The sequence below is a fragment of the Neodiprion lecontei genome, chromosome 1, assembly GCF_021901455.1.
Source record: "Neodiprion lecontei isolate iyNeoLeco1 chromosome 1, iyNeoLeco1.1, whole genome shotgun sequence".
NCBI classification, from domain to species: Eukaryota; Metazoa; Arthropoda; class Insecta; order Hymenoptera; family Diprionidae; genus Neodiprion; species Neodiprion lecontei.
The window spans coordinates 16,036,525-16,063,351 of record NC_060260.1 but is presented as its reverse complement, the minus strand read 5'-3'; positions in this window follow the sequence as shown (position 1 = coordinate 16,063,351).

The following is a 26,827-nucleotide window of genomic DNA, read 5'->3' as shown; positions in this document are numbered from 1 at the left end:
GCTGTTCTACGGTGTATACTAGACTGGGCCAAAAAAATTGACTATTTTTTTTTTTGAAAAATATATTGAGAATATCATACAGTATGGCAAAAAAAAAATTTCACGAAATTTTAAAACCTTAATATTAACTTTAAGAGGTCTATCATCGCTATTTTTGATTTTTCGTAATAATTTGATGTTTTACGTGAGAACTGTCGAAATATTGAAGTGAAAAAATTTATGTTGACTTATCCCTTTATAAAATTAAATTCCCTACAAAAAAGGTCTTTCATAGATTTTTGTCAGACAAGCCGTTTCCGAGTAATTAAGCTTAATAACTTGATATAATTTCTCGATTAATTCTCGATTAATTCTCGATTAATTCTCGATTAATTCTCGAGAAATTATATCAATTTATTAAGCTTAATCACTCGGAAACGGCTTGTCTGACAAAAATCTATAAAAGACCTTTTTTGTAGGGAATTTAATTTTATAAAGGGATAAGTGAACATAAATTTTTTCACTTCAATATTTCGACAGTTCTGACGTAAAACATCAAATTATTACTGAAAATCAAAAATAGCGATGATAGACCTCTTAAAGTTAATATTAAGGGCTTAAAATTTCATGAAATTTTTTTTTGCCATACTGAATGATATTCTCAAGATATTTTTCAAAAAAAAAAATAGTCAATTTTTTCGGCCCAGTCTAGTGTATACGTCATGCTCTCGACTCAATATCAAAAGCTGATTTGAGGATAGATTTTTACGTTTCAAAGCACATTTCAAATAATCGTTGGAAGTTATTTTTCTCAACGCTGATCCTCTAATACCTTTGTCACGTTTGTTGTCCTTTTCATCTCCCAAGACTCGGAATGCGTACAATTTAGCTCGTAATCCTACAAATTCCAACATTATTTTCCCGTTATTCTCGTCTTTCATCAAGCCGAGAACTTTTTCGTTTGCTCGAGGCATTCCATGAAAGTTGTCAAGCGGATAATCAGACGTGTCGAATTCATGCAAGTCCTCCTTCATATGTTCGTATATGTCGGGGACGGTAAAATTGTGAATCAAACTGTTGGTATCCGTATACATTAATTTTGCTCGGTTGCCAAATTTCAGCTTGAAATAATTATAATGAAAATCATAGATATATGTTTCAGACAGATCCAGGATGGAGAAACCTGCATACAATAGTTCATTCAATTTGACTTTCGTCTTACTCATTTCGACGATAATCATCCTTTTCTCGAAAACGGTGCAGCTGTGAAAATTAGGCTTGGCTATTGTAGCTCTAGCACCGTACCGTCCATCCCATTCGGTGATCAATCAAACATATCTGTACTTTCGCACGTTTTGCATTGTTTTGCCAAAAACTGCGTTGTTCATCAGTTTGTAAAAATTTTTCTCGAATTCGTTGTCAGATTTTTTGCGCCAATCGGTATTCAAATCTATATATTTTTTGAGCCACGGGGTTTGCCTGAATTAGAGAACTCTGTGAATTTTGAGTAATTTTAAGCCTAATTGTGAGCATTGTTCCAAAACGCTATAGTAAACAACGTAGTCTTTCTTGGAAAATAGCGTGGGTGTCAATTTTGGCTGTTTATTGTTCGAAATCGGGGGTACATAGTGCTCCAGCCACAATGGTACATCTTCATGAGTTTCATGCAGTTCCGCAGAATATTCCAAATCTACCCCCAGCATGTAACCAAACTCCGCATTGTCCGAGATGGTAAGAACATCGAATGATCTGAAGTCTGATACCAATTCGAAGAAACTGTATAGCAGAGCAAAGCTAATAGCAGCACCGTACAAATTATCAACGTCAAAGTACATGAGATAAGATTCTTCGACCTCAGGATCGAATTCCTCTCTCATATATCTATTGTTGGCCTTTGCGTATGTGTTCGAACACTGTGACACACCACCTCGAATACCCTTTTCGATAAACATAACCATGTCTATGTCGGTGAGAAGCTCGAGTTCGATGCCTGTACATTTTAACATTGCATCAAACGACAGACCGGGCGCTGTGTAGTAATGTAACGGGTCCAGTTTGTACGTCGTCCAACAGCTCTGTCGAAAATTTTGAAAAACGTCAGCCAGTAAAAACACGTCCGTTTGTAAATACAAGTCCGAATACTCTCCCAAAGTTTGAACGTTAAAAGTTTGCCACACGTCGCACGCGTGTGCGTAATCGTCGTCTGATTTATTTCGGTCATTCAATTTTGAATAAATCTGTTGTTTAGCTGGTAAATGTTTCTCCTCGAGCTTTTTCCAACCGTCAAGGTATTCGTACGGGAAGACACCTTTCCTATTCAATAACCAAAATTTGTTCAAGCTACAGCAGAATTTACGTGTTATTGTTTTTTGACAATCGTCCCGATACGATGATGATTTATCGAGGCTGCTCGGCATGAAACGGTACGAATCTATGAAACGGAAAGTTACATCCGTTCCTTCAACGAATTTAGTGGAGGAAATGTACTTTTCTTAATTAACAGGTAATAGTTCAACAGTACCTTAGAATGACGTTGCCAGGGCTTTGATCAGAAAATGCGAATCGTAACCCGACAGGTTGTGGAATATCACTGGGATAGTGTGAAAATTTTGGTAATTTAGATTACAGCTGCGGTGAGCAGCACCACGGTACTGTCCCGTGAAATGACAGTGATCCCGATGCTTCACGTCTGTGGGTGTAGACGGTTTTCCACAAATATGACAGACTGCCGATAAATCAGATTCGTTGATCTGATTGAAATTTAGTGGTTCTATCGGTACAACAGCCTTGTAATATCCCTCTAACGAATGTGCCAATTCCTTCAACTCATTCACAAACCATTGGATGCAAGTTTCTCCGCGATTGATTTTGAATTTTGAAAGCGAATCGTTAAACGCACAATGTCGATAGTAAGCTATACCATACGGAAGATGCTTGTGATAAATTGCTCTATTGTCCCCAAAACTTTCATGTGTGGGCTGCAGTAAACATTCTAGATCTGCGTAAACGCAGAACGGAACGGTTTCTTCGTGTTCAAAAGTTTTAAATATGAGAATCTTGTTCCCTTCTGCTGGTAAGATTACTTTGGTTTTGTTTAAATTCATGCAATCTACATTGTGCTCGAACGAACATCTTTCAGATTGAAAGTGAGTCAAACATCTGTCACATAACCATGTACGACATTTATGTTAAGAAATTTGAAAAAATGTCAGCCGTGATGAATTCCGAATCCGTGCAAAATGATGTATTGAATTCTTTTTAATAGTTTCCACACCATCATCATCATCGTCATCGTCGTTTTCAGACTCTATTACTAAAAGATGGATTGTAGGCTTATCAGACTTGTTTCGGCTTGAATAAATGGGTACAATTTCACTGCGCTTTTGTTTTTCCGCACTGTCAATACCATAAACGTTAATCGAAAGTTTGTTAAGTTTCTTAAATTTTGGAATCTGGTGCAAAGACATTGGAAAATGCAAACCGTCGTATTGTAGTACTGAGCTGAAGTGTGGACATGAAGTGATTTCGCTAAGATTGTTGTTGACTGGAAAGAGGGCTGCGGTGACCGACCATAGAAAGCAACATGAGTCGCTGTTACAGATATTGACGACAGCCTTCTCATCTTGAATATCTTTGGGTAGTGGTGTGTATGTGAACACACCGCCTCGCAGTGGCACGTACTTGTTGATATTCACAGTCAAATTGATTATTTCAGTCTGCGACCAACCAGAGTCTCTCTCTTGAAAATCTTTCACCTTGGCCAACACTTTCTGCTTTACGTTCTCTTCGAACCACCCGTGTATGTCAGCTGGCTGGAGGATGATCTGGTTTTTGGTGATAAAATATTTCTCTTCTTCAACGAGTTCAGCGTTTTTCGTTATATTGAATTTACAACACAAGACATAGTTTGCTTTTAAACTTCCCACTTTCCGTAGCATTTTCTTCAGTCTTGCAATGACAAAGTGTTTCGCATCTTCCAAAAACCTGTTCATATCTTCATGCCGCAGATTCATAATGGCTTCCGTTCGAATTCGGCTCTCGAAAGCTGTCTCCAAATCTTCCCACCGTACTCGATTGCTTCTTCGTCGGCTTTGTAATCCGTCACCCACTTTTTGAAATTGTTGAAATTTGACTGTCAACGATTTCATAATTTCAATTGTAGTCAAAATTCTTGTCTTCTCCCCGATCGTTGAGGCGTTGTTGCGTAAGATTTTATTCAAAAGCCTGGTATTTTGGGTTCCGAATCAAATCTATTTTGCAATTTCTACCGGTGACGATTTTTCAGATAAAATCTCAAACGCCGTTTCCATGATTTGTATTAATTTCAAACTCCTTTCGGAATCCATGTTTCTTCTTTTTCCGATCACGCACTTGACAAAGATAGAGTTGCGAAGCTTGCTCTAGAATGACCGCTGTACGCTGACACGGTCCCTTCTATGGGTAAATACCGACGTGACTCACACATTGCCGAAAATTCGTGAACAACCGTATGCAGTATTTTTCAGCGAAAAAAATTTCGAGATATTACTCGAACGAACCTGCAACGCTTGGAAGATGGCAAGGCAGTTCTTGGAACTTGGCGAAGAAGTTTCGCACGCCTCATGTACAAGAAAGAGCTGTGAGAGTGAACTTATCGCTAGAGTTATACATGGAACTGTGATAGGCTTAGTAGATATCGTTCACCGAGAGCGTTACGGGGATGTTTTACTTTGCCCGACGGTGTTAGTTTCACGATTTCGAGGTCTACGTACTAGTGCAGTAGGACAGAGTGAGAAGGATATATCCTGCAAACGTAACCGACAAGTGTCAACCACTTCATGATTTGGGATTAGTTTAATCGTGAACCTAAACATATGAAGAAGCTGTACGAAGAGTAGGATGCTCCGTCCGTCAGATGAATTCATTAACAGTTGAGCTTGCAAACTGTCAAGGTGTGTGATTGAAATCAGTGCACTTATACAGTTTCTTTTTACCTTGAGTGTACAACAACAATTTTTCGATTTCACTTGAGTGAATAGAAATAATTTAATGTGTGTGCGTTTTTTTCAGATTATTTTCAAGAGAAAAAAAATGAAGTGCGTAAACATTTTACAACATGTGCGGGTGCCTATGGAGTGGATATTCGAAATACCTTACGATTTTCTGGTACAATCAGTAAGGTTGGCAATGAGCGTTGACATGGCGAACGGTGACCGTGATGACGATAACAACCTTCGACATGACGTTATCGTTTACCAGGCGGGTGTGGCGGCCCGCCTGGTACGTGGTGAAGAGGGGGATTTTCTGTTTCAATAAATGTGAGAAAAATTTTCATTCACTTTTACAACTTTTAGAACAACTTTATTTGCGTTTTTTTCTTTCTAAAAACGAAAACCTTGAAACTCTTGTGACACATTCATGTCTTACGTTTCCAAAATATCATTTCACAACTTTTGGGACAAATTTGATAAATACTTTTGTGTGCGTGAGTGATACATCATATCTTAAATTTCCAAAATTATTGTCTGTTACAGAGAGCTGTAAACAACAGCATGCAACGTAGTAGTAGTAATGGTAGTAGTATATCTAGTTATTGTACAGCAAAAAAAAAAAATAAAAGCTTTGTGAAAATGTTTTTACAATTTTCTTGAACGTTATGAAACGTAGAATACTTGGAAACTTCTTCGAAAGTTTTTTTTTGTTAAGTTTTTGAAATTGTTTCTTGATCACGTTCAGTAGTCGCACGCTCCATGCTGGTAAGAAGGAGACGCTGCACACGTTCTCCAGGTACGGTGTACGAATCAAGCGAAAGTCGACGCATCTTTGAATTCAATTTGACCATACTGGCCGCCCAGATACTGCAAAAGCAACTGCTCTTCCTCCATCGTCTGCACCAATTTCTGGTATTGGGTCCCGTCCATGTTCAGCAGTCGCATAATCCGTGCCGGTAAGAATACGCTGAATTCGTCGTTCAGATCTGTGACGACACGCTGTCCAAACCTCGTTTGGACTCGTCGAATATTGGTGACTTTGTAGATTTTGAAAATTTCTACCTCCGTCAATTTCTTTGTCGGTAGAAATTCGTTCACGCTTGCAACTTTGTACAGTTTTGTAAAATCCATTTTTTTTTTTTTTAATTTTTAGCAGTTACGTGTTTCTTGATAAATTTAGATTTGCGAACTTTTTTGTCACTTTGTCGAGTTCTGACTTCCGTTAAATAACGGTTTTCAAGTCGTGAAAATGTTTTAAGAACAGATCGATTTGCTGTTTTAGTTCTGCGTTATTTGGAGTTCTCTTTATGAGAGCTGAAGGTGCAAGACTGTCTTTCGGACCTGAAATTCAGCCTTTCATAGCCGTATTCCTCCCACCAGGCACACAGAATCCTTTAAAAACTTCTAGAAGCTACCGAAATGATGTGTCTCCGATTGTACGTTAGAAGCTTCCAGAATTTAACGTCGCACCGCAATCCGTTGTCCGCAGGCCGCTCAACGTCAAGTCGAAACTCGTCGGACGGTTTCGAGTATTGTTTTCGTCGGAAGATTCCGAGAATCTTTTAGGGTCAAAGAAGCTCTTTCTCATGGTCCCGGACCGCTCGCCGTCCAGTCGAAACTTGTCGAACGCATTGTTTGTCAGCCTACATTCGTTCAGGGTCGCAACAGCCGCTTACAAATTTCAGAACCTTCCAGAATTCGACGTCGCACCGCAATCCGTTGTCGGCAGGCCGCTTGCCGTCAAGTTAAGGGGGGGGTAAGGTTAATTCGGTCAAAATAAGACGTATTTTTGTGAATTTTTCCTGGCGATACAAATATCGTTGGTACATTTAATGTTTTTCTATGTCGTTGTACATCATCTCAAGAACATTCTGGTGAATTTTTGTTGAAAAATATTAATAAATAAATAATTCCCAGCAGATCTCCCGCGGTGCCTCGGAAAAAAGTTGTTTTGCGGTGAACACGATAAGTGACCGCAGGATCATCTGAAACCAAAACTTCAAAAAGAATTCGTTAGAGGAGATGTTTTTACAGGTATTGATGTGGGGATTTTTCGATTTTTCGATTTCTAAATTTTTGGGAGCACTTTGAAGTCAAAAATGCGATTTTCGTCAAAAAAATCGATCTATTTGTTATCGTCAAATTAACAATAATAAAAATATCGACAAAAGTTCCCATTGTTACCTGGAGAATCATATAAAGTAGTACTGTGCAAATTTTCGTAAGGATCGGTTCAGAACTTTTTGAGTTATCGTGTTCACGGACTTGAAAAATGGTAGGTTTTCAGGAGAGCGGTTCAAAGTTTTGCAACTGGAAAATTTGGAGTAACGGTTGATTATCACTCTATACTTACACAGAATCGTCTATGCCGGGTCCATACAGTAAGACGCTTTCATCCAGGATATCTAGAGCACCTTGTTGGGCTTGCCTACGTAAAATACGTCCCTCTTTACTGTCGAGAGCTGCCTGCTCCTCTGCTCTCGATATCCTCAAATCGTCAACTTGACGCGCCCATTCGTGAGAGCTCGGCCCCATGCTTATGCCCATCTCTTGCATGAATAATAATAGGGCAAAACTTCCTTCATTAAATGTACATGCAGCCACATTTGCCGCAATTTCTACAATTGTTGATGTGCCACTCACAGATTTTGGAAAAATTCTCCAGATCAATTGATTCAAGCTCTCATTGTTATTTTGTGTGAATCCACCGACGCATCGCTGTAAGAGAGCATCCTTGCTCAAATCCTCGTAGATAGGCTTCAAAGCTTCGAGAACATCTGTAGGAAGAGCTGAGTAGCTGTGCTTGAACTTCCGAAGGGCACCTGAAGCTGCAGCTTTCTGCCATTCGCACCAAGAGTCTGCACCGATAGGACATCTCTCGTGTTTCGGTTCCTTGTCCGTTGAACTGTAGTGATCGTACGTTGTCCATATTGCATTTTTCATACTCTCGACTGACTCATGGTTACGACGTATAGCTAGTCCATAATATACAGTTAATTTGTCAATGAATTTAGCAGTCAGCTTCCCTTTGCCAGACAGGCTCTTCTTTTTAATAGTTTTTCCAGTCTTAGTTTGCGTGTCAACTACGCTCGATTTCACTAGTCCGCGCAGGTGTGACCCCATACGTTTCTGTACATGACCAATACATTCTTTCTTATTTACAATGAAATCCAGTCCATAAGGCTTGGCATCGATCACTCCAGTGTAGGTCTTCGAGTCACCATCCCCGATGTAATTGCGGTATCTAACTCCAAGATTTTCTTCTGACCTTTGAAACATTTCGACTATAGCCGATACCTCCATATTTCCAGCGGGACCAGTGTGATTTGCTTTGCATTTATTATTATTTACGTGCTCTTCGTGCCATGTTTCATATTCAGCAGAATCTAATTTTTTTTCCCAAGTCTTACAGTCGTGACAGTAAGAACTTTTCACCAGAATGTCGACTACCTTACCAGTGTAGTGACCAATTAGAGAAGATACTCCATATAATGAGGAAAATCCTCGCTTTTTCCACGTGCCATCACCTGATACTGTCAATTCTGATATTTCTTCCAAGTTATTCGCTTTTTTCGTTTCTTCTTTCTCTTCCGTTGTAGCGGATTTTAATAATCTCTTGGCAACAAATTTTATTACATCATTCATTCTACACATATAATTATTATACACTAGTTTTGACAAGAAGGTACTAGACAAATCCATAAGTCCACAAAATTTGTTACACCCAGCTAAACCTTGGCCTAGCATTCGCATTGCAAAAGCAAATCGATAATTCACATCATATGAACAAGAATTTATTCTCTCAGAAGATGGAATAAAATGCGGCATCACACAATTTTCACATTTAACTTTGATATTGAAACCAAGGCCTTCTTTTTTGCAAGATTGAAATGTAACGCTTCCACCACAATTTACACATTTAACAACACTTGCGATACTTGAAAAAACCAACATGAAATCTATTATTCTATAATGTTGATTCATATCCTCTTGTACATCTACCTTGGGAGTTTGCTTGATTTTTTTCGATGAAGCACTATTAGCAGTCACCTCGTCTTGCTTACGTTTTTGAGGCGGTATTCTTTTCTTTGGTCGACTTTTTATTTCTCCAGTAGAATTGCGTATGTCCCTGGTAACTTTTCGAGGCATGTTCAACAGCACTCTGAGTAACAACCACACAAAAATCAAACACGAAAACGACACAGACGAAATGAGCTACTGCTTTGTACTGCTCGGCACGGTGTACGGTGCTCATCTAACGAATATTCTATGCTTTAAACAAAGCCAGACCATCCAAGAGAGCGTCCCTATGAGAGTATATATTAGGGGGACAACAAAAGACCGGCCCAGCAGGTAGGCAGTACGGGTCTCTGTTCGCCGAACTGCGCGCAGCTGCGAGACCGCGCAGGTATAGAAATTCGGATCGGAGCCGCTCGGAGGTACTCTCGCTTGAATGCTCGTAACTTTGAGAGTTTTGCTCCGATCAATGTGAAATTTTAACACGACATTCTTGAATAGCAATGCAATCATTTAAAGCAATGAAAAAAAAATCGAAAAAAAAAAAATTTAATACCTTACCCCCCCCCCCCCCCTTAAAACTCGTCGGACGATTCCGAGTATTGTTTTCGGCGGACGATTCCGAGAATTGTTTGTCTAAAATTCGTTCAAAGCCAGAGCGGGTCTTTCCGAATTCAACGTCGCACCGAAATCCTTTCACAGCATGCCGCTCAGCGTCGCGTCGAGTCGAAACACGTCGGACGAATTGTTTGTCAGTCTAGATTCGTTCAAGGCCGTGAGAATCTTCTCCAACCTTCTGGAAGCTCTTAAAACCTGACACATGCCAGGATTCTCGGTCGAACGTTCGAGGATCCACGGGGTCCGCTCGAACGCCTGAGGATTCATGGAGTGCGCTCGGTAATGCAGTTATCGATTCCGCTCGATGAGCATGATTTTCTTCACCAACAAAGAGCACAATCTATCCCACAAGGGGTAACACTACGGCAATTTCAAGCATTTTTTACCGACGATCATGGTCATTTAGAAGATTTTTTACTGACAATCATGGTCATTTGGAGGATTTTTTACCGACGATCATGGTCATTTGAGAGATTTTCTTACCGACGAGCGGTCGGCAGAGCACATTGTATCTTACGAGAGTGGGGGTAACCTTCAAGGGTTTCCGTCTAAGATGCACGTATAGTTTGAAATAAAGAAGGTGTTTCTATCCAGAACCCCCCTTGTTATACTACTTTTTTTCTCAGCAACGATGCCGTACAGCTGAGGGAAAACAGCTGTACGGGGTACGGAGTCTTTCTACTATCGGGCTGATGGTTGGTGACTCACCGATAAGCTTCGAGCGCGATTCCGTTCGCATAGGCGGTACGCTATATCCGAAAACTCAGGGACTGCTGGAGCTGCTGTTCAGAAAGATGCCCAATAGCGCTCACGTTACCCGCAACGACGGGGAGAATAACAGAAATATCCTTCTCGCAACAAATGCTCACAGAAAGTACTATAGCGCCACCGAGTCTATCCGAAATGCTCAGAGCGACAAATTCAAGCATTTCATTGCTGAGCTGCTCAATATTTCGACATCAGGCAAAGGCGTATCACCATCGTCACAGATGTGGAAGCGTACGAGCAAAAGTGTTTTGCTACCTCAGGCTTTAGTTACTCGACAAGGTGTTGAGACGGATCATATTTTCTGGGACGACGCTAACGAGCTGGTGGAACGTCTTCGTTTGCTTATGGCATCTCAAGCGGCTGGGAATACAAGTCACAACAATGTAATTATATCGATTCTGGAAGAATTACGGGAAGCCAGAATCATTTATTAGCCAATTCTCGTCGACTCTGCAATCATTGACGAGATGAGCGTCGATGTGTTTGGACGTCAGCTGAATAAAAACACAGCTGCGAGCACTCGCGGTCCTACGGGTGTTGGATTCCAAATAACAGCGGACGGGCATTACGATATACGGAACAAGAGACTGTGCAATGTCGCAGATCCCGCAGAGCCGAACAATGCTGTAACTTCAAAAACCTTAAGTCGAAAATTCAGCATGCTGCAAAAACAAATCGACAACCTTGATCAAATGATCGAAGCTTTGGCGATTACCACGCAGAAAGCCTTGGATACCTTCTACACAAACTTTAAAACAGGCTGTCGATTCGAAACGCTGAAATCATTTTCAAATTAGGCACCAGACTAAGAGCGTTGGAATATGAACGAGAAAAAGCAAGCACTGGTGATGGAACTGCATAAGCCTGCACGCCGGAATTACCCGCGTCGACGTGTAGACGTGAGCGGTATCGACGAGACCTGGCAGACGGATCTTGTTGATATGACGTCGTACGCTAGACAAAACAAAGGCTACAAGTACATGCTCACAGTCATTGATATTTTTTCAAAGTATGCGTGGGCCATACCGATAAAGAGCAACTCCGGAGACGATGTTACGAAGGCAATGGAATCTGTGCTCGCCCAAGGACGGGTACCGAGAAATTACACCTTGACAGAGGAACGGAGTTTTACATCTCGAAATTTGAATCGTTTATGACACGTTACGGAATCAAACTCTACTCCACGTACAGTAATTTGAAGGCTTCGATCCGTGAACGTTTCAATCTGACGCTGAAAGGTTGAATGGGGACACGGTTCAGTATGCATGGAAGCTACAAGTGGCTCGACATCTTATCTGATTTGGTTTCGGCTTACAACAACGCCAAACACCGAACCATAAGAATGAAACCGTCGGATGTCACCGTTGCAAACGAAAGGCTGTTATTACGTCAGGCGTACGGAAGGCTTCGAGCGATACCTACCATATCGGCAAAATTCAAATCTGGTGACAAAGTTCGAATCAGCAAATTTAAAAATGTCTTCGACAAAGGTTACACTCCCAATTGGACGACTGAAATATTCACGATCAGTCGAGTGGAAAATACTCATCCTGTGACGTACAAGCTCAAAGACTACCGAGATCAACCCATCGCTGGTGGTTTCTACGAACAAGAGCTCCTCAAAATCAAGCATCCGGATATCTTTCTGGTGGAGGTGCTCAAGAAGTGTGGAAGAAAAATATATGTTAAATGGTTAGGTTTTGACAATACACACAACAGTTGGATAAACGAATCGGACATGTAACATTTGAATAAATGAATTTTTCTTGTAAAAAACGTATGTGCCTCTTTATTTTATATCCGACACATAACAAGTATGCATCTTTACTTTTTTAGACGATCGACAGACATATGCATCGTCGTACAATTTTTTATATTTCGTAGCGTTTTTATTCACCATCCTACATAATAATAATATTTTATACATCATGGTACAGTTATAAATTGAGTCCTACATAGATTACGATACGGTCATTATGAAGCTAAGACGCAGGCTTCTAACCCCACGGAAGCGTGTCGGTTGTGTTTTGAAACACGATCCGCTTGTCGTCATTCCAGCTCAGTGCCACTTTCTGCTGTTCTACGGTGTATACTAGACTGGGCCAAAAAAATTGACTATTTTTTTTTTTGAAAAATATATTGAGAATATCATACAGTATGGCAAAAAAAAAATTTCACGAAATTTTAAAACCTTAATATTAACTTTAAGAGGTCTATCATCGCTATTTTTGATTTTTCGTAATAATTTGATGTTTTACGTGAGAACTGTCGAAATATTGAAGTGAAAAAATTTATGTTGACTTATCCCTTTATAAAATTAAATTCCCTACAAAAAAGGTCTTTCATAGATTTTTGTCAGACAAGCCGTTTCCGAGTAATTAAGCTTAATAACTTGATATAATTTCTCGATTAATTCTCGATTAATTCTCGATTAATTCTCGATTAATTCTCGAGAAATTATATCAATTTATTAAGCTTAATCACTCGGAAACGGCTTGTCTGACAAAAATCTATAAAAGACCTTTTTTGTAGGGAATTTAATTTTATAAAGGGATAAGTGAACATAAATTTTTTCACTTCAATATTTCGACAGTTCTGACGTAAAACATCAAATTATTACTGAAAATCAAAAATAGCGATGATAGACCTCTTAAAGTTAATATTAAGGGCTTAAAATTTCATGAAATTTTTTTTTGCCATACTGAATGATATTCTCAAGATATTTTTCAAAAAAAAAAATAGTCAATTTTTTCGGCCCAGTCTAGTGTATACGTCATGCTCTCGACTCAATATCAAAAGCTGATTTGAGGATAGATTTTTACGTTTCAAAGCACATTTCAAATAATCGTTGGAAGTTATTTTTCTCAACGCTGATCCTCTAATACCTTTGTCACGTTTGTTGTCCTTTTCATCTCCCAAGACTCGGAATGCGTACAATTTAGCTCGTAATCCTACAAATTCCAACATTATTTTCCCGTTATTCTCGTCTTTCATCAAGCCGAGAACTTTTTCGTTTGCTCGAGGCATTCCATGAAAGTTGTCAAGCGGATAATCAGACGTGTCGAATTCATGCAAGTCCTCCTTCATATGTTCGTATATGTCGGGGACGGTAAAATTGTGAATCAAACTGTTGGTATCCGTATACATTAATTTTGCTCGGTTGCCAAATTTCAGCTTGAAATAATTATAATGAAAATCATAGATATATGTTTCAGACAGATCCAGGATGGAGAAACCTGCATACAATAGTTCATTCAATTTGACTTTCGTCTTACTCATTTCGACGATAATCATCCTTTTCTCGAAAACGGTGCAGCTGTGAAAATTAGGCTTGGCTATTGTAGCTCTAGCACCGTACCGTCCATCCCATTCGGTGATCAATCAAACATATCTGTACTTTCGCACGTTTTGCATTGTTTTGCCAAAAACTGCGTTGTTCATCAGTTTGTAAAAATTTTTCTCGAATTCGTTGTCAGATTTTTTGCGCCAATCGGTATTCAAATCTATATATTTTTTGAGCCACGGGGTTTGCCTGAATTAGAGAACTCTGTGAATTTTGAGTAATTTTAAGCCTAATTGTGAGCATTGTTCCAAAACGCTATAGTAAACAACGTAGTCTTTCTTGGAAAATAGCGTGGGTGTCAATTTTGGCTGTTTATTGTTCGAAATCGGGGGTACATAGTGCTCCAGCCACAATGGTACATCTTCATGAGTTTCATGCAGTTCCGCAGAATATTCCAAATCTACCCCCAGCATGTAACCAAACTCCGCATTGTCCGAGATGGTAAGAACATCGAATGATCTGAAGTCTGATACCAATTCGAAGAAACTGTATAGCAGAGCAAAGCTAATAGCAGCACCGTACAAATTATCAACGTCAAAGTACATGAGATAAGATTCTTCGACCTCAGGATCGAATTCCTCTCTCATATATCTATTGTTGGCCTTTGCGTATGTGTTCGAACACTGTGACACACCACCTCGAATACCCTTTTCGATAAACATAACCATGTCTATGTCGGTGAGAAGCTCGAGTTCGATGCCTGTACATTTTAACATTGCATCAAACGACAGACCGGGCGCTGTGTAGTAATGTAACGGGTCCAGTTTGTACGTCGTCCAACAGCTCTGTCGAAAATTTTGAAAAACGTCAGCCAGTAAAAACACGTCCGTTTGTAAATACAAGTCCGAATACTCTCCCAAAGTTTGAACGTTAAAAGTTTGCCACACGTCGCACGCGTGTGCGTAATCGTCGTCTGATTTATTTCGGTCATTCAATTTTGAATAAATCTGTTGTTTAGCTGGTAAATGTTTCTCCTCGAGCTTTTTCCAACCGTCAAGGTATTCGTACGGGAAGACACCTTTCCTATTCAATAACCAAAATTTGTTCAAGCTACAGCAGAATTTACGTGTTATTGTTTTTTGACAATCGTCCCGATACGATGATGATTTATCGAGGCTGCTCGGCATGAAACGGTACGAATCTATGAAACGGAAAGTTACATCCGTTCCTTCAACGAATTTAGTGGAGGAAATGTACTTTTCTTAATTAACAGGTAATAGTTCAACAGTACCTTAGAATGACGTTGCCAGGGCTTTGATCAGAAAATGCGAATCGTAACCCGACAGGTTGTGGAATATCACTGGGATAGTGTGAAAATTTTGGTAATTTAGATTACAGCTGCGGTGAGCAGCACCACGGTACTGTCCCGTGAAATGACAGTGATCCCGATACTTCACGTCTGTGGGTGTAGACGGTTTTCCACAAATATGACAGACTGCCGATAAATCAGATTCGTTGATCTGATTGAAATTTAGTGGTTCTATCGGTACAACAGCCTTGTAATATCCCTCTAACGAATGTGCCAATTCCTTCAACTCATTCACAAACCATTGGATGCAAGTTTCTCCGCGATTGATTTTGAATTTTGAAAGCGAATCGTTAAACGCACAATGTCGATAGTAAGCTATACCATACGGAAGATGCTTGTGATAAATTGCTCTATTGTCCCCAAAACTTTCATGTGTGGGCTGCAGTAAACATTCTAGATCTGCGTAAACGCAGAACGGAACGGTTTCTTCGTGTTCAAAAGTTTTAAATATGAGAATCTTGTTCCCTTCTGCTGGTAAGATTACTTTGGTTTTGTTTAAATTCATGCAATCTACATTGTGCTCGAACGAACATCTTTCAGATTGAAAGTGAGTCAAACATCTGTCACATAACCATGTACGACATTTATGTTAAGAAATTTGAAAAAATGTCAGCCGTGATGAATTCCGAATCCGTGCAAAATGATGTATTGAATTCTTTTTAATAGTTTCCACACCATCATCATCATCGTCATCGTCGTTTTCAGACTCTATTACTAAAAGATGGATTGTAGGCTTATCAGACTTGTTTCGGCTTGAATAAATGGGTACAATTTCACTGCGCTTTTGTTTTTCCGCACTGTCAATACCATAAACGTTAATCGAAAGTTTGTTAAGTTTCTTAAATTTTGGAATCTGGTGCAAAGACATTGGAAAATGCAAACCGTCGTATTGTAGTACTGAGCTGAAGTGTGGACATGAAGTGATTTCGCTAAGATTGTTGTTGACTGGAAAGAGGGCTGCGGTGACCGACCATAGAAAGCAACATGAGTCGCTGTTACAGATATTGACGACAGCCTTCTCATCTTGAATATCTTTGGGTAGTGGTGTGTATGTGAACACACCGCCTCGCAGTGGCACGTACTTGTTGATATTCACAGTCAAATTGATTATTTCAGTCTGCGACCAACCAGAGTCTCTCTCTTGAAAATCTTTCACCTTGGCCAACACTTTCTGCTTTACGTTCTCTTCGAACCACCCGTGTATGTCAGCTGGCTGGAGGATGATCTGGTTTTTGGTGATAAAATATTTCTCTTCTTCAACGAGTTCAGCGTTTTTCGTTATATTGAATTTACAACACAAGACATAGTTTGCTTTTAAACTTCCCACTTTCCGTAGCATTTTCTTCAGTCTTGCAATGACAAAGTGTTTCGCATCTTCCAAAAACCTGTTCATATCTTCATGCCGCAGATTCATAATGGCTTCCGTTCGAATTCGGCTCTCGAAAGCTGTCTCCAAATCTTCCCACCGTACTCGATTGCTTCTTCGTCGGCTTTGTAATCCGTCACCCACTTTTTGAAATTGTTGAAATTTGACTGTCAACGATTTCATAATTTCAATTGTAGTCAAAATTCTTGTCTTCTCCCCGATCGTTGAGGCGTTGTTGCGTAAGATTTTATTCAAAAGCCTGGTATTTTGGGTTCCGAATCAAATCTATTTTGCAATTTCTACCGGTGACGATTTTTCAGATAAAATCTCAAACGCCGTTTCCATGATTTGTATTAATTTCAAACTCCTTTCGGAATCCATGTTTCTTCTTTTTCCGATCACGCACTTGACAAAGATAGAGTTGCGAAGCTTGCTCTAGAATGACCGCTGTACGCTGACACGGTCCCTTCTATGGGTAAATACCGACGTGACTCACACATTGCCGAAAATTCGTGAACAACCGTATGCAGTATTTTTCAGCGAAAAAAATTTCGAGATATTACTCGAACGAACCTGCAACGCTTGGAAGATGGCAAGGCAGTTCTTGGAACTTGGCGAAGAAGTTTCGCACGCCTCATGTACGAGAAAGAGCTGTGAGAGTGAACTTATCGCTAGAGTTATACATGGAACTGTGATAGGCTTAGTAGATATCGTTCACCGAGAGCGTTACGGGGATGTTTTACTTTGCCCGACGGTGTTAGTTTCACGATTTCGAGGTCTACGTACTAGTGCAGTAGGACAGAGTGAGAAGGATATATCCTGCAAACGTAACCGACAAGTGTCAACCACTTCATGATTTGGGATTAGTTTAATCGTGAACCTAAACATATGAAGAAGCTGTACGAAGAGTAGGATGCTCCGTCCGTCAGATGAATTCATTAACAGTTGAGCTTGCAAACTGTCAAGGTGTGTGATTGAAATCAGTGCACTTATACAGTTTCTTTTTACCTTGAGTGTACAACAACAATTTTTCGATTTCACTTGAGTGAATAGAAATAATTTAATGTGTGTGCGTTTTTTTCAGATTATTTTCAAGAGAAAAAAAATGAAGTGCGTAAACATTTTACAACATGTGCGGGTGCCTATGGAGTGGATATTCGAAATACCTTACGATTTTCTGGTACAATCAGTAAGGTTGGCAATGAGCGTTGACATGGCGAACGGTGACCGTGATGACGATAACAACCTTCGACATGACGTTATCGTTTACCAGGCGGGTGTGGCGGCCCGCCTGGTACGTGGTGAAGAGGGGGATTTTCTGTTTCAATAAATGTGAGAAAAATTTTCATTCACTTTTACAACTTTTAGAACAACTTTATTTGCGTTTTTTTCTTTCTAAAAACGAAAACCTTGAAACTCTTGTGACACATTCATGTCTTACGTTTCCAAAATATCATTTCACAACTTTTGGGACAAATTTGATAAATACTTTTGTGTGCGTGAGTGATACATCATATCTTAAATTTCCAAAATTATTGTCTGTTACAGAGAGCTGTAAACAACAGCATGCAACGTAGTAGTAGTAATGGTAGTAGTATATCTAGTTATTGTACAGCAAAAAAAAAAAATAAAAGCTTTGTGAAAATGTTTTTACAATTTTCTTGAACGTTATGAAACGTAGAATACTTGGAAACTTCTTCGAAAGTTTTTTTTTGTTAAGTTTTTGAAATTGTTTCTTGATCACGTTCAGTAGTCGCACGCTCCATGCTGGTAAGAAGGAGACGCTGCACACGTTCTCCAGGTACGGTGTACGAATCAAGCGAAAGTCGACGCATCTTTGAATTCAATTTGACCATACTGGCCGCCCAGATACTGCAAAAGCAACTGCTCTTCCTCCATCGTCTGCACCAATTTCTGGTATTGGGTCCCGTCCATGTTCAGCAGTCGCATAATCCGTGCCGGTAAGAATACGCTGAATTCGTCGTTCAGATCTGTGACGACACGCTGTCCAAACCTCGTTTGGACTCGTCGAATATTGGTGACTTTGTAGATTTTGAAAATTTCTACCTCCGTCAATTTCTTTGTCGGTAGAAATTCGTTCACGCTTGCAACTTTGTACAGTTTTGTAAAATCCATTTTTTTTTTTTTTAATTTTTAGCAGTTACGTGTTTCTTGATAAATTTAGATTTGCGAACTTTTTTGTCACTTTGTCGAGTTCTGACTTCCGTTAAATAACGGTTTTCAAGTCGTGAAAATGTTTTAAGAACAGATCGATTTGCTGTTTTAGTTCTGCGTTATTTGGAGTTCTCTTTATGAGAGCTGAAGGTGCAAGACTGTCTTTCGGACCTGAAATTCAGCCTTTCATAGCCGTATTCCTCCCACCAGGCACACAGAATCCTTTAAAAACTTCTAGAAGCTACCGAAATGATGTGTCTCCGATTGTACGTTAGAAGCTTCCAGAATTTAACGTCGCACCGCAATCCGTTGTCCGCAGGCCGCTCAACGTCAAGTCGAAACTCGTCGGACGGTTTCGAGTATTGTTTTCGTCGGAAGATTCCGAGAATCTTTTAGGGTCAAAGAAGCTCTTTCTCATGGTCCCGGACCGCTCGCCGTCCAGTCGAAACTTGTCGAACGCATTGTTTGTCAGCCTACATTCGTTCAGGGTCGCAACAGCCGCTTACAAATTTCAGAACCTTCCAGAATTCGACGTCGCACCGCAATCCGTTGTCGGCAGGCCGCTTGCCGTCAAGTTAAGGGGGGGGTAAGGTTAATTCGGTCAAAATAAGACGTATTTTTGTGAATTTTTCCTGGCGATACAAATATCGTTGGTACATTTAATGTTTTTCTATGTCGTTGTACATCATCTCAAGAACATTCTGGTGAATTTTTGTTGAAAAATATTAATAAATAAATAATTCCCAGCAGATCTCCCGCGGTGCCTCGGAAAAAAGTTGTTTTGCGGTGAACACGATAAGTGACCGCAGGATCATCTGAAACCAAAACTTCAAAAAGAATTCGTTAGAGGAGATGTTTTTACAGGTATTGATGTGGGGATTTTTCGATTTTTCGATTTCTAAATTTTTGGGAGCACTTTGAAGTCAAAAATGCGATTTTCGTCAAAAAAATCGATCTATTTGTTATCGTCAAATTAACAATAATAAAAATATCGACAAAAGTTCCCATTGTTACCTGGAGAATCATATAAAGTAGTACTGTGCAAATTTTCGTAAGGATCGGTTCAGAACTTTTTGAGTTATCGTGTTCACGGACTTGAAAAATGGTAGGTTTTCAGGAGAGCGGTTCAAAGTTTTGCAACTGGAAAATTTGGAGTAACGGTTGATTATCACTCTATACTTACACAGAATCGTCTATGCCGGGTCCATACAGTAAGACGCTTTCATCCAGGATATCTAGAGCACCTTGTTGGGCTTGCCTACGTAAAATACGTCCCTCTTTACTGTCGAGAGCTGCCTGCTCCTCTGCTCTCGATATCCTCAAATCGTCAACTTGACGCGCCCATTCGTGAGAGCTCGGCCCCATGCTTATGCCCATCTCTTGCATGAATAATAATAGGGCAAAACTTCCTTCATTAAATGTACATGCAGCCACATTTGCCGCAATTTCTACAATTGTTGATGTGCCACTCACAGATTTTGGAAAAATTCTCCAGATCAATTGATTCAAGCTCTCATTGTTATTTTGTGTGAATCCACCGACGCATCGCTGTAAGAGAGCATCCTTGCTCAAATCCTCGTAGATAGGCTTCAAAGCTTCGAGAACATCTGTAGGAAGAGCTGAGTAGCTGTGCTTGAACTTCCGAAGGGCACCTGAAGCTGCAGCTTTCTGCCATTCGCACCAAGAGTCTGCACCGATAGGACATCTCTCGTGTTTCGGTTCCTTGTCCGTTGAACTGTAGTGATCGTACGTTGTCCATATTGCATTTTTCATACTCTCGACTGACTCATGGTTACGACGTATAGCTAGTCCATAATATACAGTTAATTTGTCAATGAATTTAGCAGTCAGCTTCCCTTTGCCAGACAGGCTCTTCTTTTTAATAGTTTTTCCAGTCTTAGTTTGCGTGTCAACTACGCTCGATTTCACTAGTCCGCGCAGGTGTGACCCCATACGTTTCTGTACATGACCAATACATTCTTTCTTATTTACAATGAAATCCAGTCCATAAGGCTTGGCATCGATCACTCCAGTGTAGGTCTTCGAGTCACCATCCCCGATGTAATTGCGGTATCTAACTCCAAGATTTTCTTCTGACCTTTGAAACATTTCGACTATAGCCGATACCTCCATATTTCCAGCGGGACCAGTGTGATTTGCTTTGCATTTATTATTATTTACGTGCTCTTCGTGCCATGTTTCATATTCAGCAGAATCTAATTTTTTTTCCCAAGTCTTACAGTCGTGACAGTAAGAACTTTTCACCAGAATGTCGACTACCTTACCAGTGTAGTGACCAATTAGAGAAGATACTCCATATAATGAGGAAAATCCTCGCTTTTTCCACGTGCCATCACCTGATACTGTCAATTCTGATATTTCTTCCAAGTTATTCGCTTTTTTCGTTTCTTCTTTCTCTTCCGTTGTAGCGGATTTTAATAATCTCTTGGCAACAAATTTTATTACATCATTCATTCTACACATATAATTATTATACACTAGTTTTGACAAGAAGGTACTAGACAAATCCATAAGTCCACAAAATTTGTTACACCCAGCTAAACCTTGGCCTAGCATTCGCATTGCAAAAGCAAATCGATAATTCACATCATATGAACAAGAATTTATTCTCTCAGAAGATGGAATAAAATGCGGCATCACACAATTTTCACATTTAACTTTGATATTGAAACCAAGGCCTTCTTTTTTGCAAGATTGAAATGTAACGCTTCCACCACAATTTACACATTTAACAACACTTGCGATACTTGAAAAAACCAACATGAAATCTATTATTCTATAATGTTGATTCATATCCTCTTGTACATCTACCTTGGGAGTTTGCTTGATTTTTTTCGATGAAGCACTATTAGCAGTCACCTCGTCTTGCTTACGTTTTTGAGGCGGTATTCTTTTCTTTGGTCGACTTTTTATTTCTCCAGTAGAATTGCGTATGTCCCTGGTAACTTTTCGAGGCATGTTCAACAGCACTCTGAGTAACAACCACACAAAAATCAAACACGAAAACGACACAGACGAAATGAGCTACTGCTTTGTACTGCTCGGCACGGTGTACGGTGCTCATCTAACGAATATTCTATGCTTTAAACAAAGCCAGACCATCCAAGAGAGCGTCCCTATGAGAGTATATATTAGGGGGACAACAAAAGACCGGCCCAGCAGGTAGGCAGTACGGGTCTCTGTTCGCCGAACTGCGCGCAGCTGCGAGACCGCGCAGGTATAGAAATTCGGATCGGAGCCGCTCGGAGGTACTCTCGCTTGAATGCTCGTAACTTTGAGAGTTTTGCTCCGATCAATGTGAAATTTTAACACGACATTCTTGAATAGCAATGCAATCATTTAAAGCAATGAAAAAAAAATCGAAAAAAAAAAAATTTAATACCTTACCCCCCCCCCCCCCCCCCTTAAAACTCGTCGGACGATTCCGAGTATTGTTTTCGGCGGACGATTCCGAGAATTGTTTGTCTAAAATTCGTTCAAAGCCAGAGCGGGTCTTTCCGAATTCAACGTCGCACCGAAATCCTTTCACAGCATGCCGCTCAGCGTCGCGTCGAGTCGAAACACGTCGGACGAATTGTTTGTCAGTCTAGATTCGTTCAAGGCCGTGAGAATCTTCTCCAACCTTCTGGAAGCTCTTAAAACCTGACACATGCCAGGATTCTCGGTCGAACGTTCGAGGATCCACGGGGTCCGCTCGAACGCCTGAGGATTCATGGAGTGCGCTCGGTAATGCAGTTATCGATTCCGCTCGATGAGCATGATTTTCTTCACCAACAAAGAGCACAATCTATCCCACAAGGGGTAACACTACGGCAATTTCAAGCATTTTTTACCGACGATCATGGTCATTTAGAAGATTTTTTACTGACAATCATGGTCATTTGGAGGATTTTTTACCGACGATCATGGTCATTTGAGAGATTTTCTTACCGACGAGCGGTCGGCAGAGCACATTGTATCTTACGAGAGTGGGGGTAACCTTCAAGGGTTTCCGTCTAAGATGCACGTATAGTTTGAAATAAAGAAGGTGTTTCTATCCAGAACCCCCCTTGTTATACTACTTTTTTTCTCAGCAACGATGCCGTACAGCTGAGGGAAAACATATCCGACCACCTTCCAACGTCCCGATACCTCGATACCTGTCAGCGAAGAAGAAGAAAACGAGCGGCGAGGGATTAGCGCCGCCTACCTGTAGACCAGACCTACACGTCCTGCTGGCCCAATCAGAATAACGGAAATTTGAGGAAGAATCACGTAACAACAGCACAACGAAATTCAGGATCACCGCTCGTCTCGACACTCTACGTTCAGTTTTCGATTAAGCAAGACGTGTTATCGCTATCCGAAAATTCAGTTTCTCGCTTTATTACCGCATCTTCGGTGCCTGTTCTATCTTCTTTTCACGTAAGTGAGGTTCCATTTCTATTTTGTGAAGCCACGAAATTACTTGCAATATATCGTATCTTTATCTCTCTCTCTCTCTCTCTCTCTCTCTCTCTCTCTCTCTCTCTCTCTCTCTCTCTCTCTCTCTCTCTCTCTCTCTCTCTCTCTCTCTCTCTCTCTCTCTCTCTCTACGTGAGTACCTCTCTGCATGCTTACTCTACACGCTCCTGCTGTTAGGACCTTTACTGCTTCCTCCTGCCCTCGGGCTCTTTCTTCCAGATTCTGTTGCATGCGCCTCATTGCAAGCCTTCTACCCGGCTTGCCTGTCTTTCTACTGCTGTCTCTGTCTGTCCTGGCTTCTTGGTTTAGTCTCCTGGATGGTGGTTATGAAACATAACCTGCAACCTGTCAGCCTGCTTGCTGTCTGCCTTCTATCGCGCATGCGCTGTTGTGCTCCTGACGTTACGCATCGATCGATCGTCGTTTCGCGAGTGATTCATCGATTCTTTTCACTCCTATGCCTCAACTGACTGCTGCTACCTGCCGCTGATCGACCGTACCTTGTTAATCTGTGTTGGAACAAACGACTCGCAGCATGCCTCCTGCCCGAATCTGTTCAGGCTGCTCCAAACCTGTAGCGCGCGATGCCGACTTTTGCGCTGCATGCAGATCTTACTACCACTCCAGCTGTGCGATGAAAAAGATTCCAGCTGGTGCAACGAGAAAAACTCAAGGCTGCTGCCTGGCGCATTGTTCGAACGCCTTAAGCTCAGATCTCCTTCGCCTTCCACCCACTCCTCGCCTACCTCGTCACGCCACACGTCACCTCTTAGGCAGGCTCCTGCCGTGGTGTTTGGACCCATGACCTCCCCTCTACCTGGAACATCGATTGCACATATGGCTGATTGGCCGGTCCTTACAGCTGCCACCCTTAATGACCTTTTCCGACTGGTTAACGCACGCTTTGACGACCTTTCTTCGCGTATTGGCACTCTGGCTACGATGCAAGTACAACTTGATGCCAACTCGATGCGTATTGTGGAACTTGAAGGCCAGAACCGCGCCCTTTCCACTGGTCTAGCTGAGCTACGCCTGAGGCTTGATGCTGCTGGACAAGCAGGGTTGCGCCATCCCGTCGCCTCTGCTCGTGCTCCTGGTGTGATTATATCGGGAGCTCCGTGCTCTTCTGTTGAAGCTATACCCGTGGTGTTTAGCCAGATCGCGGCTGCCGTTGGATGTGTTGTTAACCCTACTGACATTGTTGACTCTCGCTTTTTAATAACTTGGTCCAAAGCTCGAAAGGATACCCCGTTGCCGATCATCGTTACCCTCCAGTCTCGTGATTTGTCAGCTCGTCTCCTGGAAGCGAAAAAGGCCAAGGGCCACGTTACGACCGAGGTTCTCACTCCTCCGCCTGAGGGTCTGCCCACAACTGTGAATGTCAATGAGGCCCTACGCGCCTACCTACAAGCTTGTCCTCGCTGTCAAAGCAGCTGCGAAGACCAGGGGATTCAGATTTGTTTGGCACCGCGATGGCATCATCTTTATGCGAAGGGAACATGGTGCTCCTGTCGTTCGAATTCGCTCTGCCGTAGATCTTGAATCGGCTGCCCTTGACTGACGCCGACCATCCCTGCGATCATCTGTGGACCATCACCTACACTCTCCAAGGCCTGCTGGACGTATGCAATCTTCTTGCAATCAACATCTGCGGATATGTCATGTCAATGCCAATTCCGTACGAGGTCACATTGACTTACTGCTATATCACTTTGCCTCCTGCTCTACCCATATTATCGCTATTAGTGAATCGTAGCTACACTCATTGATCCCTGACTCTATGGTGTCACTGTCGGGCTATGGTATTCTACGTAATGATCGTGCCGGCAAAATAGGAGGTGGGGTCGCATTGTATGTGCATGCCTCGCTTCGTGCGAAAGTGCTGGCTGTCTCACCTTCGCAGTATACGCACAGTCCGGAATTTCTTATTGCGGAAATCAACTCTCCATCTAGCCCGCCTTTTCTTGTTGCTGTGGTTTACCGCCCGCCTAAGGCAGCTAACCTTGCGGCATTTGAATCTGCCTTCGACGCTACATCTGTTGCCTATAGTCTCTCGGTAATGTTGGGTGACTTCAATGCTAATCAGCTAGGCCAGTCCTATGATGCGGATAACGTGCGTGATTTTTGCGCCTCTCGGGCTCTTTATCTTGTACCCTTCCGGGCCACTTGCCATACCCATACATCGGATACCCTCCTTGACTTGTGCCTGGTTAGTGATCATAATACTGTGCTCTCGTTTTGCCAGTCCTCCACACCCTTCATTGCTGGGCATGACTTAATTTCGGTGGAACTGCATACTCCTGCTCCGCCACCTGGTCGCAGATCCTTCAGAGCACGTTCCTTCGGCAGCTTTGACCTTGATGCGTTCCTGGGTCACTTAGCGTCCGCCGACTGGTCATCTTTTGAGGCTCAGAATCCGGTCAATGGTTTATTGCGTTGCCTACAGGACAATGTTACTCTGGCCCTAGATCGGCACCCTCCTTACCGCGTTTGCACTGTCAAGCGTAGTATGCCCCCATGGATCTCTCCGGCCCTCACTGCTCTCACACGGCGAGGGACTCATTGTATCGTTCTTACAAGCGCCTTCGTACGGAAATTTCCCTTGCTCGCTATCGAGAGGCTAGGGATGAGCTTCATAGGCTTATTTCCGCGGCTCGCTCCGATTTCTTTGCATCTCGTCTTCTGGCCATCACTAAACCTCGTGCGCTTTAGAACGAGCTCAGGGATCTAGGCATTGCCCCTGCACAAGGGAATGACATTGGTGACTTCTCGGTGGATGAGCTTAATTCTCACTTTGTCACAGTTTCTCAGCGACCGGGTTCCTCATCGGAAGTACGTGCGTTCTTCGTGGACCTTCCTCCCGCGTGCTATAGTGATGAGCAGTTTTACTTCAAGGACATCTCGCCTATAGTGCTCCTATCTGCGATTCGTCATTTCTCTTCGCAATCGCGTGGAGTTGATGACTTGTCGCTCTCCAACATCCAGCTTGCGCTTCCAGTTATCTTTCCTTACCTTCTTTCTTTGCTTAACTACTCGCTCAGCACCTCTGTTTTACCGGAGTTCTGGAAGCAAGCTCGGATCTGTCCAATAGGGAAAGTGAAGTCGCCAACCTCACTCGATCAGGTTCGTCCCATCTCAAACCTCTGCTTGCTGTCCAAAATCTTTGAGCGAATCGTCCTAGAGCAGATAACCGATTACCTTGAGGAGCGGAACCTACTAGATCCTCGCCAAACTGGCTTTCGACCGAGCCATAACACCCAATCTGTTTTGCTTTGGCTTACTGAAGATGTCCGTAGAGGTGTTGATGATCGGAAGGTGACTATTTTGGTACTTTTCGATTATAGCAAGGCTTTTGACACGCTATTTTACTAACTGAGCTTCTTGGTCTTGGATTCTCGCAGCACGTGTTGAAGTGGATAGCGTCTTACCTCCAGGATAGGGCTCAAGCGGTCTCAATTAATGGCATGAGTCTATCCTCGTGGGATCCTCTCGATCTCGGAGTTACGCAAGGCTCGGTACTGGGTCCTTTGCTTTTCTCGCTTTTTGTCAATGATTTGTCCAAGGTGCTTCGCCATACTGATCACCTGTTGTATGCCGATGACCTGCAAATTTACCTGCAGTGTGCACCCAATGATCTTCCTGAAGCAATAGCTCATCTAAACCAGGATGTTGAAGCTGTGTCTGCTTGGTCGAGGAAATCCTCTCTGCGTCTGAATACGAAAAAGACTCATGCTCTGTTAATCGGCAGCGGTTCCTTCGTCTCAAAAATAGATCTCTTGGGGTTGCCTAGAGTGATGCTGGATGGACAATGCATTTCC